We start from the raw sequence: 20,933 nt of genomic DNA on the forward strand, positions 1-20,933 counted from the left end.
TATCCTATGGGGCTAGTAATATAGGGAGCATCCTATGGGGCCAGTAATATAGGGAGCATCCTATGGGGCCAGTAATATAGGGAGCATCCTATGGGGCCAGTAATATAGGGAGCATCCTATGGGGCTAGTAATATAGGGAACATCCTATGGGGCCAGTAATATAGGGAGCATCCTATGGGGCCAGTAATATAGGGAGCATCCTATGGGGCCAGTAATATAGGGAGCATCCTATGGGGCCAGTAATATAGGGAGCATCCTATGGGGCCAGTAATATAGGGAGCATCCTATGGGGCCAGTAATATAGGGAGTATCCTATGGGACCAGTAATATAGGGAGCATCTTATGGGGTCAGTAATATAGGGAGCATCCTATGGGGCCAGTAATATAGGGAGCATCTTATGGGGCCAATTTAATAGGAAGCATCTTATGGGGCCAATTTAATATGGAGCATCTTATGGGGCCAATTCCATATAGAGCAGTATATGGGGCCAATTCCATATGGAGCAGTATATGGGGCCAATTCCATATGGAGCATCTTAAGGGACTGTTAAAGGGTATGGACTTTTAAGATTGCTACTTCCAATAGGTGGCACTAGAGTTAAATTTGCATAACAATAATGTAAGATACATAAGGATAGAGTAAGGCCGGGATCACACATGCGAGAAACACGGCTGTGTCTCGCATGTGAAATCCAAGCTCTGGCGCCGGCACTTCGGAGCGGAGCGTGCGGCTCCATGTGTTGCTATGTGGCCGCACGCTCCGCTCCACAGTGCCGGCACCAGAGCTTGGATTTCACATGCGAGACACGGACGTGTTTCTCGCATGTGTGATCCCGGCCTAAAAGTGAAAATCTGCATGTTATTATTTGTGCCTTCTCTAGGTTTTTCTATGACTATCTGCATTGTGGCTCTCGACCAACTTTCATAGCGGAATGTTGCTCTCAAGGTAAGAAAGGTTGGGGACCCCTGCTCTATAATATGCCTCTGTACATAGTGATGTGACTGTTGGGCATCAGAAGTCATGTTCTGACCCCAGAGTCTTCTGACCTGAGCTAACCACTACTTCTCTGCCTATGAAGAAGATAGCTCTGGTCGGGAGACCTGGTGATCTTTCCATGTATTCACACATCCGTCAAAACAGCCCCTGTAAACAGGCCGATCCAGGCCATTAAACGACTGCCCAAAAGCTATATACAAACTGACTGGTGGTCTTATACTGACCTGTTCAGAGGTCACCAATTGTTCTCTGCACATAGAATATCATGCTATCAGAAGCACATCTACTGGGGGCGATGTGATGCTGATTATGACAATTTTATGCTGGCATAAAAAAATCATTGCACCTGACGAGCAAGCATTTTGCTTGTTCATCTGATGATTTCCAGCCTATGTGGATGAGACAATAGTCAGGAACTAGCACTCCTACCAATGCTCTTTTGCAGACCTTTGGCCAAATGCACACATTCAGTATTTGGTGAGCTTTTTACCCCAGTATTTGTAAGCCAAAACCAGGAGTGGGTGATAAATGCAGAAGTGGTGCAAATGTTTCTATTAGGCTTTTGCTCTTACGGTTCCACTCCTGGTTTTGGCTTACAAATACTGGGGTAAAAAAAAACCTCACCAAATACTCAATGTGCGCACATGGCCTTTAGCTGAAAGTCAGCTGGATGCAACAGATCCTTGACCTACAGCCTTGGCTGCAATGAAGAAGTATGTGCCCCCTTTGGCCATTTAAGCAAAGATTTAAGGGAATCTAAAGATGAGGAACCCCTGTTTCTCTGGGTGGCTTGGGGCAACAGTAAGAAAACCTTGCCTATTAATAAACATGCATTAATTTTCCTTGGTGCAGTGTATTGGTGTTATCATATTCTATTTTTACACCATGACAGAGAATAGAAAAACTGTATCAAAACAAATTTTCCACTCACCCCTGCCAGATAAAACATCCTGTAGGCTGCCACTTACGGGACTGTGGTTAGGTATGAATCATATAGATCTCCTGCACCTGATCCAATGGGAACATTCACATCACATTTCTATCTTCATAGACACCTACTCACTGAGCTCCTCCAAAACCTTGTTTATCAATGGAATGTTAACCACAAGTTTTGGGGGGGGGGGTTTCTCAGTAACGGGAACAAAAAGTGTTGCAGATGTGGATGAGGGGGTGAGTCAGTTACCAAAAGTCAGCAATGTTTCTAGTATGCCGTGTCTGGGCGAGACAGCTGTCAGCCGACAATTACCTGATTTGTATGGCCACCTATGACTAGTTTCCATGGGGCGACGACAGTGGACTGTTAGGGTGAAGTATTATACTTACCTTATGTTGGATTTCTACCTGTTTACCCTTGTCCAGTTACCTACACATGCAGTAAAAGGCGTAAGCCTGGGAAATTAATACTACAGAGAGGGAAATAAGTTTATTTTACCTGCAGTGTGGTATTTACATGTATACTTTTTAAGTATTTTTGCTGTCATACTGGCCCTATGGACTCAATGTATTTAAGATCACAAGACATTAATAGCCTATAAGCTTGGTGCAAACTTATATATAGCCAGGAGATGTATACATACGTATATTATTATTGAATACTGTATTACAACATTGGATCTAATATGTATGTTCCAATTTGGAATGTTTTTAGATGTTTTTAATTGTGTGTAGTGTATTTTGGTGTGGGAATAAAATACTTTGCATTTTTTCTAAAAGAGTTTGTGTGGTGATGCTATTTTCTATGCATGTACCTTTTCTCTCTATGTTTTTTGGTAGTGGTGTGTGTCCTACTATCTTAATAACCAGGCTACAGGGGGAAGAGAGAATATAAACCAGAAAGTCATCCCCACCATATAATGTTATTGTATTTTCACAGCAGGGGTCCTCAACCTGTAGCTTGGGAGCCACATGTGGCTCACGGTACCATGAATTGTGGTTCACGAACGTCTGCCAGCTTGGTGCATTTGCTCCAGGTCTAGCAAACATGTATGAAGAGCAGATGTCCAGATGGTGAATTTTGTGAGTAGCTCTGAACAGAAGAACAGATCTGGATGCACGTATACTGGTCTCAGGGGTTGAGATAACTTAAGTACGGTACGCTGGATGTGACTGTGTTGGGGGTGCTAGATGGGAGAACACTAAATGGGAGGTATTGTGGGAACCCTTGGAACTTGGTATACTGCTTCGAGATGATTTCAGTGGAAAAGCTTTGTTCATTATACCCGTAACGGGGGGATGGGAGGGATTTGGTTGCCAGTGCCACTACTGTGAGGGAGGCGGAGCTGGATGTGGCTCCAAGGTCAGATAGATTGGGGACCTTGGGGCCATAAATGTATAATAAATGTGAGTCCCCAACAATAGGAACACACTTGTTTGACAATTTTCAGAACTTCCATAAAAATGAATGACAGCACAAGATGCTCAGCTCACTGATTGGCTGCAGCAATATCGATGTGAAGTCAGTGGCGGCTCAGTGCTGAACCCGAGGAGGGCAAGTAATACTCGGTTTTTTGTAAAACAAAATGTGCGTGGGAGGGATTTTCTGAAAAATCTCCTTGAAAGTGTAACTAAACTACAGTAATTATTGTTTCATAATTGTGTCCAGCGTTGAAAGTTCTGACACTTTCCAGTGTATTTCATTAGTCACACTACAAGCACCACAACTCTCAGGGCAAGCGTGTAGCAGGAGGAGATGGCGCCTATCCCACAACGCAGGAGCCAGAGCATCAACAGCAACACTTTGGGTAAATCATGTGACCACAGTACCCAATTAGGAGCCAAGCACACACACTGATAATGCCCACCGGCCACAGCCAGAATCCATACAAAAGGAGTGCGGCAATGAGTCGGTAAAGAGAAGGCAGGGAGTTTGGAGGCCACTTTCATTAGAAGATTTGTAGACATATCACAACCATCAGTGCTGGACACAATTATGAAAAAAAATTATAAGTTTAGATGTTCTTCATCTATAGTGTGAAGGAAACATAATGCTTTTTTCAGTCATAATTTTCATTAAAAACATGAAAATCTGCAACGACTGCTCCACACATCTTAGAAGAATGATGGCCAGTTTCAGCAGGACCAACCAAATACCTAATGCTTATGTTGTGTCCCATTTCTCCATCAATAGCAGACGTTGAATAACTTGGATTTCCATTTGAGCCATAATATGTATCTGTAACACACAGAATTAGTGTGTCCTAGAAGTGAAGCTCACACAGACACTACATGGTGTGTATGTCTCCATAAAATGTAATATACACTAATAGGCAATGGTGAAGAGGTTGGGCTGCAGGCTGCAGCTTAGACATACAAGTCTCTGGCTATGGAGTGGGCACTGCTTGATGCCGCAGATTCATCTACTGCTTTTGCTGCAATGGGAACCAACAAGAATGCAAGAGAATCCAAGAGATGAAGACTCCATGCATCTCTGGGTGGTTTGGGTGAAAGAGTTTTTAGAAAGTCTTGCAGATTAATAAACATGGAGTCCCATGTTAGCAGACGTCAGGCATGTTTATTATGATGCCTTGTTCTAAGGGGGAAAAGGCCACCACCAGGGAGGTATACGGCAGAGACTTCTTCCTTTCTCCTTATTGAGAATACAGGCTGGAGCAGAGCTTCTCTGTGTACTTGGGGGCAGACGGAGGAGCTAAATACCAAAAAATCATTCAGCTATCTAAAGAATATGGTGCAGGTTTTCATTACCTCCAACTATTTTGAGTTAACGTCAAGTCCAATTCCAAGTCCTTCTGAATGATGAGCGACAAACACATATTCTAACAAAAGCCATAGAATCTTATAGCAGTTTCTTAATAACGATGGGATAAGCACCCTTGGGTCTTTAAAAAAAACTTGAGATACTTACATAGGTTGAAAAAAAGACCTATGTCCATCAAGTTTAACCTTTCTTCACCAATTCTGAATTTTTTGGCACTAAATTATGTATAACCCACAAAGTGATCGTCGTAAACCTGAGGCTCTCTAATGCAACTACATCTCCCAGCATGCCCCAAGCCTCCAGAGTCACAGGTTGGAAACCACTGAGTAAGGTGGAATTCATCATTTTATACAGTTCAACTTCCCGAGTAAGAGGAATTGATTTTAGAAAAGACGACGCATCTTATTCCTTTGATACACAGTTGCTGCAATGGCTTCCTGTTAAGAGAAAAGTCATCTGTGTCTTCTGGATCTTTTTCATGTGTTTAGTCTGGAAGATAAATTTACCTTATTAGAACATATGGTAACTTTTCATGGTTGGAATCCAGTTTTGGAATCTAAATTGTTCATCTGCTTCGGAGAATTTCTCTCTTATCGTTATTACACAAATGTGAAAAGCAATACAAAATAGCAATTCCCTACCGCAGTCCACCACGTTGGGGGATCATCTGCAGTATCTGAAGACATCTGCTGCAACAGAAGTAGCGACACACAGACACACACTAAACCCAAGTAGCACCGCTGCCAAATGTATGGTGGATTATTATTAGGATGGAAGAACAATGTGCATTTTTTGAGGAGAGAGAATACAAAGCCTGGAATAAAATAAGGCAATTTTATAGATTGGAAACATAATACATGCTATGCTCTCAGGGTTCCACATAATATGTATTAGTTACATCTGTTCCTAGATCCAGTTGTAAATTTTAGAAAGCCAAAAGCTGGGCTTCATAGGAGATCCACAATTACACTATATATTTCAATGCACTGGAATTGCAGTACATAATATAAGCGATCAGATGCAAGTCCCATAAGGAAACTTAACAAAAAAAAAAAGGAAAAATTAAAAAGAAAAAAGTTACACAAAAAAATAAAGAAAAATAAACGCAAAGTATAAATGTTCCCTTTTCCCCATTGAAAAATACAGATTAGAAAAGAAAAAACAAACAAAAACACTTTGTATTATTGTTTCCACAAACATCTGATGAAAATAAAATGTAAATTAAACGCTATAAACAAACGAATCAAAGCGCAAAAGCTGCAGTTTTTCAGTAAGTAGACTTCCCTAGAAAATGTGATCAAAACGTCATTTGTACTGCAAAGTGATATCAATAAAAACTAATTCTCAAACAAAAACCACAAAGTTGTAACCCAGCAACGCGGATGGAAAAATAACAAAAGATATGGATCTCAGAAAATGGTGACACGTAAAAAAAATAAAAGGTTGTAATGTTCTGATTTTTTTAACAACTAAAATATATATAAGCCACAACAGTTTTGAATCGCCGTGGTGGTACTGACCTAGAGAATCCCATTGTCAGATCACTATTTACAGCACAATGAGCCCCATAAAAACAAAACCCAAAACAATGGCGCAATTGAGGGCAGTCTTCACCCCACCTAGAATTTTCTTCCTGTTTCCAGTACATTATATGCTGACATGAACGCTCCTCATACGGATAAATCAATGGAAAATTGAGAAAAAGCGAAGGGGACGATAAGAACGAAAACTACCCGGCTCCGACGGGGCATTGTACGAGGCTATGGTATGTTACATAGTTATTAAGGTTGAAGGAAGACTAAGTCCATCTAGTTCAACCCATAGCCTAACCTAACATACCCTAACTTGTTGATCCAGAGGAAGGCAAAAAAAAACCATGTGGCAAAGAGTAAGCTCCACATTGGGGAAAAAAAATTCCTTCCCGACTCCACATACGACAATCAGACTAGTTTTCCCTGGATCAACGCCCTATCAAGGAATCTAGTATATATAACCTGTAACATTATACTTTTCCAGAAAGGTATCCAATCCCCTCTTAAATTTAAGTAACGAATCACTCATTACAACATCATACGGCAGAGAGTTCCATAGTCTCACTGCTCTTACAGTAAAGAATCTGTGTCTGTTATTATGCTTAAAGCTTCTTTCCTCCAGTCGTAGAGGATGCCCCCTTGTCCCTGTCTCAGGTCTATGATTAAAAAGATCATCAGAAAGGTCTTTGTACTGTCCCCTCATATATTTATACATTAAAATAATATCACCCCTTAGTCTTCGTTTTTCCAAACTAAATAGCCCCAAGTGTAATAACCTATCTTGGTATTGCAGACCCCCCAGTCCTCTAATAACCTTGGTCGCTCTTCTCTGCACCCGCTCCAGTTCAGCTTTGTCTTTCTTATACACCGGAGACCAGAACTGTGCACAGTATTCTAAGTGTGGTCGAACTAGTGACTTGTATAGAGGTAAAATTATGTTCTCCTCGTGAGCATCTATGCCTCTTTTAATACATCCCATTATTTTATTTGCCTTAGTAGCAGCTGCCTGACACTGGCCACTGAATATGAGTTTGTCATCCACCCATACACCCAGGTCTTTTTCATTGACGGTTTTGCCCAGAGTTTTAGAATTAAGCACATAATTATACATCTTATTACTTCTACCCAAGTGCATGACCTTACATTTATCCCCATTAAAGCTCATTTGCCATTTATCAGCCCAAGCTTCTAGTTTACATAAATCATCCTGTAATATAAAATTGTCCTCCCCTGTATTGATTAACCTGCAGAGTTTAGTGTTATCTGCAAATATTGAAATTTTACTCTGAATGCCCCCTACAAGGTCATTAATAAATATGTTAAAAAGAAGAGGACCCAATACTGACCCCTGTGGTACCCCACTGCTAACCGCGAACCAGTCCGAGTGTGCTCCATTAATAACCACCCTTTGTTTCCTATCCCTGAGCCAGCTCTCAACCCACTTACACATATTTTCCCCTATCCCCATTATTCTCATTTTATGTATCAACCTTTTGTGTGGCACCATATCAAAAGCTTTTGAAAAGTCCATATACACTACAACTACTGGGTTCCCTTGGTCCAGTCCGGAGCTTACCTCTTCATTGAAATTGATCAGATTAGTCTGACATGAACGGTCCCTAGTAAATCCGTGCTGATACTGGGTCATGAGGTTATTCCTCTTCAGATACTCCAGCATAGCATCCCTTAGAATGCACTCCAGGATTTTACCCGCAGTAGAGGTTAAGCTTACTGGCCTATAATTTCCGAGTTCAGTTTCTGTCCCCTTTTTAAATATTGGCACCACATTTGCTATACGCCAGTCCTGTGGTACATACCCTGTTATTATGGACTCTTTAAAGATTAAAAATAATGGTCTATCAATGACTGAAATTAATTCCTGCAGTACTCGGGGGTGTATCCCATCCGAGCCCGGAGATTTGTCAATTTTAGCGATTTTTAGACGCCGCCATACTTCCTGCTGGGTTAAGCAGGTGACACAAATGTGGAATTTTTGTTATCACTGATCATATTGTCTGCCATGGGATTTTCTTTTGTAAATACTGATGAAAAAAAGTCATTTAGCATATTGGCGTTTTCCTCATCCTCATCCTCATCCACCATTTCACCCAGACTATTTTTAAGGGGGCCAACACTATCATTTTTTAGTTTCTTACTATTTACGTAGTTAAAGAATATTTTGGGATTATTTTTACTCTCTCTGGCAATGAGTCTCTGTCTCAATCTTTGCTGCCTTGATTTACGTTTAACAGACTTTATTTAATTTTCTGTATTTATTTAATGCCTCATCACTACCTACTTCCTTTAATTCTCTAAATGCTTTCTTTTTGTCACTTATTGCTCCCCTTACAGCTCTATTAAGGCCGGTCTCACACTAGCGAGTTTTACAGACGTAAGAGAGGTGCTGAAAATACGGATTGCATACGGTACAATGCTTCTCTATGCCCCAGCTCCTATCAGCCGTATTTTACTGATCCGTATTATACGGTCTTCTACGGCCGTAGAAAATCGCAGCATGCTGCGTTTGTCACCGTATTGCGCAAAAAATCCGCCAATGAAAGTCTATGGGGGCCAGAAAAATACGGATTACACACGGACCAGCAGTGTGACTTGCGAGAAATACGCAGCGGTGTTAGAGAGAAAAGCAGGCAATTCAGCGCGGTGTACAGTAAAATCACACTGACAGCTTACAATAGAATATGTAGAATAAATGTGTACACATAGAATAGGTATATATCATTGAGACACATACATGTATATATATTATTATTTAATACAGCGCTAGATAGCAAAAGCCGGCAATTTAAATTACCGGCTTTAAAGCTATCTCCTTCCTAAACCCGACATGATATGTGACATGGTTTACATACACTAAACCATCTCATAGCCCCATTTTTTTTGCATATTCCACACTACTAATGTTAGTAGTGTGTATGTGCAAAATTTGGGCGCTCTAGCTATTAAAATAAAGGGTTAAATGGTGGGAAAAAAATTGGCGTGGGCTCCCGCGCAATTTTCTCCACCAGAGTAGTAAAGCCAGTGACTGAGGGCAGATATTAATAGCCTGGAGAGGGTCCACGGTTATTGCCCCCCCCCCCCCCCCGGCTAAAAACATCTGCCCCCAGCCACCCCAGAAAAGGCACATCTGTAAGATGCGCCTATTCTGGCACTTGGCCACTCTCTTCCCATTCCCATGTAGCGGTGGGATATGGGGTAATGAGGGGTTAATGTCACCTTGCTATTGTAAGGTGACATTAAGCCAGATTAATAATGGAGAGGCGTCAATTATGACACCTATCCATTATTAATCCAGTAGCATGAAATGGTTAAAAAAAAAAAAAAACACACACACATTATTAAAAAGTATTTTAATGAAATAAAAACACAGGTTGTTTTAATATTTTATTGCTCTTTCAATCCACCTGAAGACCCTCGCTTTGTAACAAAGGAAAAATAATAAACCAACAATATACATACCTTCCGTTGATCTGTAATGTCCCACGATGTAAATCCATCTGAAGGGGTTAAAATATTTTGCAGGCAGGAGCTCTGCTATAATGCAGCTGTGCTCGTGCCTGTAAAACCCCGGGGAATGAAGGTAATGTAGGTCAATGACCTATAGTTACCTTCATTCGCGGTGATGCGCCCGCTGCTGGTTGTCCTCATATGAACTCGAGCGTGGGAACTTTCCTGGAAAGCTCCCAGGCTATGAGGACAACCAGCAGGGGGCGCATCACCGCGAATGAAGGTAACTATAGGTCATTGACCTACATTACCTTCATTCCCCGGGGTTTTACAGGTAGGAACACAGCTGCATTATAGCAGAGCTCCTGCCTGTAAAATATTTTAACCCCTTCAGATGGATTTACATTGTGGGACGTTACAGATCAACGGAAGGTATGTATATTGTTGGTTTATTATTTTTCCTTTGTTACAGAGCAAGGGTCTTCCGGTGGATTGAGAGAGCAATAACATATTAAAACAACCTGTGTTTTTATTTCATTAAAATACTTTTTAATAATGTGTTTTTTTTAACCATTTCATGCTATTGGATTAATAATGGATAGGTGTCATAATTGACGCCTCTCCATTATTAATCTGGCTTAATGTCACCTTACAATAGCAAGGTGACATTAACCCTTCATTACCCCATATACCCCATATCCCACTGCCACACGGGAACGGGAAGAGAGTGGCCAAGTGCCAGAATAGGCGCACCTTACAGATGTGCCTTTTCTGGGGTGGCTGGGAGCAGATGTTTTTAACCAGGGGGGGGGGCCAATAACCGTGGACCCTCTCCAGGCTATTAATATCTGCCCTCAGTCACTGGCTTTACTACTCTGTGGAGGAGAAAATTGCGCGGGAGCCCACGCCAATTTTTTCCGCCATTTAACCCTTTATTTTAATAGCTAGAGCGCCCAAATTTTGCACATACACACTACTAACATTAGTAGTGTGGAATATGCAAAAAAATGGGGATATGAGATGGTTTACTGTATGTAAACCCTGTCTCATATCATGTCGGGTTTAGGAAGGAGATAGCAAAAGCCGGTAATTGAATTACCGGCTTTCTGCTATATCGCACTGAAGTAAATAGATAGATAGATAGTATATATGTTTTTATGATTTTTTGAGAACATGGAACCATTGTATATGTCCGTATGTCGGTTTTGCAAGCCTGCGAGAAAATCTCGCAGTACGGATGCCATACGGATTACATACGGAGGATGCCATGCGCAAAATACGCTGACACACCCTGTCTACGGAGGAGATACGGACCACTATTTTGAGGACTTTTCTGCGTATTACGGCCGTAAATTACGGACCGTATTTTTATACGCAGAGTGTGACGCCGGCCTTAGCTATATTGGTTTCCTCCTATTTCTAGTATGTTTAGTCCCATACGGTATATACTGTGCACAAGTCCTATCCAGGATGCTAATAAATGTCTCCCATTTTCTTTGTGTATTTTTGTGTCTCAGGATATCGTCCCAGTTAATTGCACCAAGATCATCTCTCATCCGTTGGAAATTTGCCCTCCTGAAGTTTAGTGTCCTTGTAACCCCTCTACTACACATCTTATTAAAGGATACATGAAAACTTATTATTTTGTGATCACTATTCCCCAAGTGACCCCCAACCCTTCTCTGGGCCAACATATCTCCCACATTGCTGGCGAAAAGGAAATATGGGGCAGACACTGATCAGGACCAGATGGCAGACAGCACCCCGGATAATGGAAGCGTCTTTCCATCACCCAGCTTTCCTCGACTCCTGAATGGAAGGGATGCCTTGTGCTGCAGCAGCGATACCTGGCGTATCCCATACGGCCGTGTAACCAGGCAGTCCTGCGGGTAAGCCCAGTGACAGGGTCCTTACCACAGTAATGGTGGCCATATGGGCTGTCACTCAGCTCTCCCAGATACAGGAATTGCCATGTTCTACAAGATCACATTACAAAATATCCCTACAGGTATGTACAGCTGATGTAGTACTACTAGTCCCAGCATGCAGGACGCCACAGGTTGCACATGGGCAGAGCAGGGCCTTCAGGACTGGCAGAGCCCTTCTCCTCCATCAGTACATGCCCTGGTACAGCAGTGAGGCAGCCCTCCTCCTCCTCCTCCTCCTCCTCCCAGCGCCGCCTAGTAACATGGTTATATATATGGCAGAAGTGACCAGCAGCATGGCAACTCGCTGGGCATCTCCGTGTGCGGCTGCGGACAGGGCTGCGGCGGGTCGGGCAGAGCTGGGCCGGGCGGGCAGTGCCAGTGCCGGCTCCGGGGCTCCGCTGTGCGGCCTGCAGTCCTTCTAGAAGAAGTTGTGTGTCACCTTCATGAGGGACGAGCACGGGCGGGAACTCACCGTCAGCGGCCCGGAGCGGCTCCTCATCCTCCCGTCCGGAGGGTGCAATCAGGGAGACCTCCCGCTCTGCTCCGTCTCCTCCGTCCTTCCTCCTCCTCCCGGGCAGGTCTCTCTCGTACAGAGATGACATCATCCGTTCTTCAGCCGTGCACCTGATTGTCAGGACTCGGCCCCTCCTCCCACACACAGGTCATTGTACTTCTTAAAGGGGCTGCACATCCGACGAGTGAGTGAGCGGGAGAGCGTCCTCTGTGTCGCAGCTCGGCGGGGACAGTGGGGCTGAGAGTGCAGGGCAGAGCGAGCAGTTCTGCGAGAGGAGGGAGGGGGCGCTGCTGCAGGCGGGAGGACGGGCAGTGTCCCCTCACAGGACCGCGGGAGGACGGGCAGTGTCCCCTCACAGGACCGCGGGAGGACGGGCAGTGTCCCCTCACAGGACCGCGGGAGGACGGGCAGTGTCCCCCCACAGGACCGCGGGAGGACGGGCTGTGTCCCCTCACAGGACCGCGGGAGGACGGGCTGTGTCCCCTCACAGGACCGCGGGAGGACGGGCAGTGTCCCCTCACAGGACCGCGGGAGGACGGGCAGTGTCCCCCCACAGGACCGCGGGAGGACGGGCTGTGTCCCCTCACAGGACCGCGGGAGGACGGGTAGTGTCCCCCCACAGGACCGCGGGAGGACGGGCAGTGTCCCCTCACAGGACCGCGGGAGGACGGGCAGTGTCCCCTCACAGGACCGCGGGAGGACGGGTAGTGTCCCCTCACAGGACCGCGGGAGGACGGGCAGTGTCCCCTCACAGGACCGCGGGAGGACGGGCAGTGTCCCCTCACAGGACCGCGGGAGGACGGGTAGTGTCCCCCCACAGGACCGCGGGAGGACGGGCTGTGTCCCCTCACAGGACCGCGGGAGGACGGGCTGTGTCCCCTCACAGGACCGCGGGAGGACGGGCTGTGTCCCCTCACAGGACCGCGGGACGACGGGCAGTGTCCCCTCACAGGACCGCGGGAGGACGGGCAGTGTCCCCCCACAGGACCGCGGGAGGATGGGCAGTGTCCCCCCACAGGACCGCGGGAGGACGGGCAGTGTCCCCTCACAGGACTGCGGGAGGACGGGCAGTGTCCCCTCACAGGACCGCGGGAGGACGGGCAGTGTCCCCTCACAGGACCGCGGGAGGACGGGCAGTGTCCCCCCACAGGACCGCGGGAGGACGGGCTGTGTCCCCTCACAGGACCGCGGGAGGACGGGCTGTGTCCCCTCACAGGACCGCGGGAGGACGGGCAGTGTCCCCTCACAGGACCGCGGGAGGACGGGCAGTGTCCCCTCACAGGACCGCGGGAGGACGGGCAGTGTCCCCTCACAGGACCGCGGGAGGACGGGCAGTGTCCCCTCACAGGACCGCGGGAGGACGGGCAGTGTCCCCTCACAGGACCGCGGGAGGACGGGCAGTGTCCCCTCACAGGACCGCGGGAGGACGGGCTGTGTCCCCTCACAGGACCGCGGGAGGACGGGCTGTGTCCCCTCACAGGACCGCGGGAGGACGGGCAGTGTCCCCTCACAGGACCGCGGGAGGACGGGCAGTGTCCCCCCACAGGACCGCGGGAGGACGGGCTGTGTCCCCTCACAGGACCGCGGGAGGACGGGTAGTGTCCCCCCACAGGACCGCGGGAGGACGGGCAGTGTCCCCTCACAGGACCGCGGGAGGATGGGCAGTGTCCCCTCACAGGACCGCGGGAGGACGGGTAGTGTCCCCCCACAGGACCGCGGGAGGACGGGCAGTGTCCCCTCACAGGACCGCGGGAGGACGGGCAGTGTCCCCTCACAGGACCGCGGGAGGACGGGTAGTGTCCCCCCACAGGACCGCGGGAGGACGGGCTGTGTCCCCTCACAGGACCGCGGGAGGACGGGCTGTGTCCCCCCACAGGACCGCGGGAGGACGGGCTGTGTCCCCTCACAGGACCGCGGGAGGACGGGCTGTGTCCCCTCACAGGACCGCGGGAGGACGGGCTGTGTCCCCTCACAGGACCGCGGGACGACGGGCAGTGTCCCCTCACAGGACCGCGGGAGGACGGGCAGTGTCCCCCCACAGGACCGCGGGAGGACGGGCAGTGTCCCCCCACAGGACCGCGGGAGGACGGGCAGTGTCCCCTCACAGGACCGCGGGAGGACGGGCAGTGTCCCCTCACAGGACCGCGGGAGGACGGGCAGTGTCCCCTCACAGGACCGCGGGAGGACGGGCAGTGTCCCCTCACAGGACCGCGGGAGGGCGGGCTGTGTCCCCTCACAGGACCGCGGGAGGACGGGCTGTGTCCCCTCACAGGACCGCGGGAGGACGGGCAGTGTCCCCCCACAGGACCGCGGGAGGACGGGCAGTGTCCCCTCACAGGACCGCGGGAGGACGGGCAGTGTCCCCTCACAGGACCGCGGGAGGACGGGCAGTGTCCCCTCACAGGACCGCGGGAGGACGGGCAGTGTCCCCTCACAGGACCGCGGGAGGACGGGCTGTGTCCCCTCACAGGACCGCGGGAGGACGGGCTGTGTCCCCTCACAGGACCGCGGGAGGACGGGCAGTGTCCCCTCACAGGACCGCGGGAGGACGGGCAGTGTCCCCTCACAGGACCGCGGGAGGACGGGCAGTGTCCCCTCACAGGACCGCGGGAGGACGGGCAGTGTCCCCTCACAGGACCGCGGGAGGACGGGCTGTGTCCCCTCACAGGACCGCGGGAGGACGGGCTGTGTCCCCTCACAGGACCGCGGGAGGACGGGCAGTGTCCCCCCACAGGACCGCGGGAGGACGGGCAGTGTCCCCCCACAGGACCGCGGGAGGACGGGCTGTGTCCCCTCACAGGACCGCGGGAGGACGGGCTGTGTCCCCTCACAGGACCGCGGGAGGACGGGCTGTGTCCCCTCACAGGACCGCGGGAGGACGGGCAGTGTCCCCTCACAGGACCGCGGGAGGACGGGCAGTGTCCCCTCACAGGACCGCGGGAGGACGGGCAGTGTCCCCTCACAGGACCGCGGGAGGACGGGCTGTGTCCCCTCACAGGACCGCGGGAGGACGGGCTGTGTCCCCTCACAGGACCGCGGGAGGACGGGCAGTTTCCCCTCACAAGACCGCGGGAGGACGGGCTGTGTCCCCTCACAGGACCCACGGGAGGACGGGCTGTGTCCCCTCACAGGACCGCGGGAGGACGGGCTGTGTCCCCTCACAGGACCGCGGGAGGACGGGCAGTGTCCCCTCACAGGACCGCGGGAGGACGGGCAGTGTCCCTTCACAGGACCGCGGGAGGCCGGGCAGTGTCCCCTCACAGGACCGCGTGAGGCCGGGCAGTGTCCCCTCACAGGACCGCGGGAGGACGGGCAGTGTCCCCTCACAGGACCGCGGGAGGACGAGCTGTGTCCCCTCACAGGACCGCGGGAGGACGGGCAGTGTCCCCTCACAGGACCGCGGGAGGACGGGCAGTGTCCCTTCACAGGACCGCGGGAGGACGGGCTGTGTCCCCTCACAGGACCGCGGGAGGACGGGCAGTGTCCCCTCACAGGACCGCGGGAGGACGGGCAGTGTCCCCTCACAGGACCGCGGGAGGACGGGCTGTGTCCCCTCACAGGACCGCGGGAGGACGGGCTGTGTCCCCTCACAGGACCGCGGTAGGACGGGCTGTGTCCCCTCACAGGACCGCGGGAGGACGGGCAGTGTCCCCTCACAGGACCGCGGGAGGACGGGCAGTGTCCCCTCAGGACCGCGGGAGGACGGTCAGTGTCCCCTCACAGGACCGCGGGAGGACGGGCTGTGTCCCCTCACAGGACCGCGGGAGGACGGGCTGTGTCCCCTCACAGGACCCGCGGGAGGACGGGCAGTGTCCCCTCACAGGACCGCGGGAGGACGGGCTCTGTCCCCTCACAGGACCCACGGGAGCAGATCCGGCTCCAGGTTTTTGAGGGCCCCGCGCAAAAGAGTGCCCCCCCCCCTTTTAACCCCTTTACCCCCAAGGGTGGTTTGCACATTAATGACCGGGCCAATTTTTACAATTCTGACCACTGTCCCTTTATGAGGTTATAACTCTGGAACGCTTCAACGGATCCCAGTGATTCTGACATTGTTTTCTCGTGACATATTGTACTTCATGATAGTGGTAAAAATTCTTTGATAGTACCTGCGTTTATTTGTGAAAAAAATGGAAATTTGGTGAAAATTATGAAAATTTCGCAATTTTCCAACTTTGAATTTTTATGCAATTAAATCACAGAGATATGTCACACACAATACTTAATAAGTAACTTTTCCCACATGTCTACTTTACATCAGCACAATTTTGGAACCAAAATTTTTTTTTTGTTAGGGAGTTATAAGGGTTAACAGTTGACCAGCAATTTCTCATTTTTACAACACCATTTTTTTTTAGGGACCGCATCTCATTTGAAGTCATTTTGAGGGGTCTATATGATAGAAAATACCCAAGTGTGTCACCATTCTAAAAACTGCACCCCTCATGGTGCTCAAAACTATATTCAAGATGTTTATTAACCCTTCTGGTGCTTCACAGGAATTTTTGGAATGTTTAAATAAAAATGAACATTTAACTTTTTTCACAAAAAACAGGAGAAAATGGACCCCAAAAGTTGTTGTACAATTTGTCCTGAGTACACCGATACCCCATATGTGGGGGTAAACCACTATTTTGGAAAGTAGACCCCCTAAGGAACGTATCTAGATGTGTGGTGAGCACTTTGACCCACGAAGGGCTTCACAGAAGTTTATAATGCAGAACCGTAAAAATAAAAAATCATATTTTTTCACAAAAATTATCTTTACGCCACAAATTTTTTATTTTCCCAAGGGTAAGAGAAAAAATTGGACCGCAAAAGTTGTTGTACAATTTGTCCTGAGTAACCGATACCCCATATGTGGGGGTAAACCACTGTTTGGGCGCATGGGAGAGCTCGGAAGGGAAGGAGCACCGTTTGACTTTTCAATGCAAAATTGACAGGAATTGAGATGGGACGCCATGTTGCGTTTGGAGAGCCACTGATGTGCCTAAACATTGAAACCCCAAAAGTGACACCATTTTGGAAAGTAGACCCCCTAAGGAACTTATCTAGATGTGTTTTGAGCGCTTTGACCCACCAAGGGCTTCACAGAAGTTTATAACACAGAGCCGTAAAAATAAAACAAAAAATTTTTCCCACAAAAATTATTTTTTAGCCCCCAGTTTTGTATTTTCCCGAGGGTAACAGGAGAAATTGGACCCCAAAATTTGTTGTCCAATTTGTCCTGAGTACGCTGATACCCTATAAGTGGGGGGGAACCACTGTTTGGGCGCATGGGAGGGCTCGGAAGGGAAGGAGCGCCATTTGGAATGCAGACTTAGATGGAATGGTCTGCAGGTATCACATTGCGTTTGCAGAGCCCCTAATGTACCTAAACAGTAGAAACCCCCCACAAGTGACACCATTTTGGACACTAGACACCCTAAGGAACTCATCTAGATGTGTTTTTAGAGCTTTTAACCCCCAAGTGTTTCACTACAGTTTGTAACGCAGAGCCGTGAAAATAAAAAATCTTTTTTTCCCACAAAAATTATTTTTTAGCCCCCAGTTTTGTATTTTCCCAAGGGTAACAGGAGAAATTGGACCCCAAATGTTGTTGTCCTATTTGTCCTGAGTACGCTGATACCCCATATGTTGGGGTAAACCCCTGTTTGGGCACACGGGAGAGCTCGGAAGGGATGGAGCACTGTTTTACTTTTTCAACGCAGAATTGGCTGGAATTGAGATCGGACGCCATGTCGTGTTTGGAGAGCCCCTGATGTGCCTAAACAGTGGATCCCCCCAATTATAACTGAAACCCTAATCCAAACACACCCCTAACCCTAATCCCAACGGTAACCCTAACCACACCCCTAACCCTGACACACCCCTAAAACTAATCCGAACCCTATTCCCAACTGTAAATGTAATCTAAACCCTAACTTTAGCCCCAACCCTAACTGTAGCCCCAACCCTAACCCTAATGGGAAAATGGAAATAAATACATTTTTTTAATTTTTCCCTAACTAAGGGGGTGATGAAGGGGGGTTTGATTTACTTTTATAGCTAGTTTTTTAGTGGATTTTTATGATTGGCAGCCGTCACACACTGAAAGACGTTATTGCAAAAATATTTTTTGCGTTACCACATTTTGAGAGCTATAATTTTTCCATATTTGGGTCCACAGAGTCATGTGAGGTCTTGTTTTTTGCGGGACGAGTTAACGTTTTTATTGGTACGTGACATTTTTTGATCGCTTTTTATTCCGATTTTTGTGAGGCCAAAAACCTGCTATTCATGAATTTCTTTTGGGGGAGGCGTTTATACCGTTCCGCGTTTGGTAAAATTGATAAAGCCGTTTTATTCTTCGGGTCAGTACGATTACAGCGACAACTCATTTATATCATTTTTTTATGTTTTGGCGCTTTTATACGATAAAAACTATTTTACAGAAAAAATAATTATTTTTGCATCCCTTTATTCTCAGGACTATAACTTTTTTATTTTTTTTGCTGATGATGCTGTATGGCGGCTCGTTTTTTTGCGGGACAAGATGACGTTTTCAGCGGTACCATGGATATTTATATCTGTCTTTTTGATCGCGTGTTATTCCACTTTTTGTTCGGCGGTATGATAATAAAACGTTGTTTTTTGCCTCTTTTTTTTTTTTCTTACGGTGTTTACTGAAGAGGTTAACTAGTGGGCCAGTTTTATAGGTCGGGTCGTTACGGACGCGGCGATACTAAATATGTGCACTTTTATTGTTTTTTTTTTTTTATTTAGATGAAGAAATGTATTTATGAGAATAATATATATATTTTTTTTCATTATTTAGGAATATTTTTTTTTTTTTTTACACATTTGGAAAATTTTTTTTTTTACTTTTTTATTTTGTCCCAGGGGGGGACATCACAGATCAATGATCTGACAGTTTGCATAGCACTCTTGTCAGATCACTGATCTGACTTACAGTGCTGCAGGCTTCACAGTGCCTGCTCTGAGCAGGCTCTGTGAAGCCACCTCCCTCCCAGCAGGACCCGGATCCGCGGCCATCTTGGAACCGGGCTTGGAGCAGGGAGGGAGGTAAGACCCTGCGGGGGGCTCAGGGAAGCCCGCAGGGTGCCCCCTCCCTGCGCGATGCTTCCCTGTACCGCCGGCACACCGCAATCTTTGATCGCGGTGTGCCGGGGGTTAATATGCCGGGGGCGGTCCGTGACCAGTCCTGGCACATAGTGCCGGATGTCAGCTGCAATAAGCAGCTGACACCCGGCCCCGATCGGTGGCGCTCCCCCCGTGAGCGCTGCCGATCGCATATGACGTACTATTCCGTCCATGGGAATTAAGGCCCACCCCACATGGACGGAATAGTACGTCTAATGGCAGAAAGGGGTTAACACATACCACGATTCATGATGCACAGATACAGCAGAGAAATGTAGGTATAGTACAATGCCAGATTTCACTTCTTACATGAGTGATAGCTGTTGTAAATTCTACAATACCACACAGCAGAGGGGCTTTATATAAGTCAACCAATTTTTGTGACCTACTCCCTCTCCCTCAGTTACCAGTAGGCATTTTATTGTTAGCTGAGTTTACTGCAAAGAAAAAACTGCATACATTGAATATGACTCTTTTTAATGGAAAACTTTTTAAAGTAAACATTAGAAAGTATTAACGTAGAACATTTGTAAAAGTGCAAAATGGGTAACATATAGCACAGCCACGTAGTGTATAATACAGCCACATAGTATATAGCACAGCCACTTAGTATATAGTACAGCCCACGTAGCATAGAACAGCCCACGTAGTATATAGCACAGCCACGTAGCATATAACAGCCATGTAGTACACTGTGTGCAGAATTATTAGGCAAGTTGTATTTTAGAGGATTATTTTTATTATTGATCAACAACTGTGTTCTTAATCAACCCAAAAGACTCATAAATATCAAAGCTTAATATTTTTGGAAGTTGGAGTGGGTTTTTTTTAGATTTGGCTATCTTAGGCGGATATCTGTTTGTGCAGATACCTATTACTGTGCAGAATTATTAGCAACTTAAAGACCAAATATATTCCCATCTCACTTGTTTATTTTCAACACGTAAACCAATATAACTGCACAAAATTTAGAAATAAACATTTCTGACATGCAAAAACAAAACCCCCAAAAATTAGCCACCTTTCTTTATGACACTCAACAGCCTTCCATCCATAGATTCTGTCAGTTGTTTGATCTGTTTACGATCAACATTGCGTGCAGCAGCCACCACCGCCTCCCAGACACTGTTCCGAGAGGTGGACTGTTTTCCCTCCCTGTAGATTTCACATTTTATGAGGGACCACAGGTTCTCTATGTGGTTCAGATCAGGTGAACAAGGGGGCCATGTCATTGTTTTTTCTTCTTTGAGATCAATAATGGCCAGCCACGCTGTGGAGTAGTTGGAGGCATGTGATGGAGCATTGTCCTGCAAAAAAATCATGTTTTTCTCGAACAATACCGACTTCTTCCTGTACCACTGCTTGAAAAAGTTGTCTTCCAGAAACTGGCAGTAAGTCTGGGAGTTGAGCTTCACTCCATCGTCAACCCGAAAAGGTCCCACAAGTTCTTCTTTGATACCAGAACATACTAGTACCCCACCTCCACCTTGCTGGCGTCTGAGTCGGAGTGGAGCTCTCTGCCCTTTATTAATACAGCCTCTGGCCCATCAAGAGTCACTCTCATTTCATCAGTCCATAAAACCTTTGAAAAGTCAGTCTTAAGATATTTCATGGGCAGATATTTTCCGCCTTTTTGCCCTAA

The 20,933-nt window shown here is 47.6% G+C and overlaps 1 protein-coding gene across 7 annotated transcripts in view; it reads right to left on the reverse strand.

Annotated features, from left to right (window-relative positions):
• USP54 (ubiquitin specific peptidase 54) overlaps window positions 1-12,384 on the reverse strand; it is a 149,877-nt gene extending 137,493 nt beyond the window's left edge. For 3 of the 7 annotated variants that reach the window (XR_011318497.1, XR_011318499.1, XM_069753237.1), the window contains exon 1: window positions 12,110-12,226. The gene's annotated coding sequence lies outside the window, so the exon portion shown is untranslated. Of the gene's footprint in view, window positions 1-12,109 lie in introns of all 7 variants that reach the window. The other 4 variants (XM_069753238.1, XM_069753235.1, XR_011318498.1 and 1 more) reach the window with 3 other exon arrangements.
• Between the last annotated feature and the right edge of the window lie 8,549 nt (window positions 12,385-20,933).

This window comes from Ranitomeya imitator, chromosome 2 (genome assembly GCF_032444005.1).
Source record: "Ranitomeya imitator isolate aRanImi1 chromosome 2, aRanImi1.pri, whole genome shotgun sequence".
Taxonomy (NCBI): Eukaryota; Metazoa; Chordata; class Amphibia; order Anura; family Dendrobatidae; genus Ranitomeya; species Ranitomeya imitator.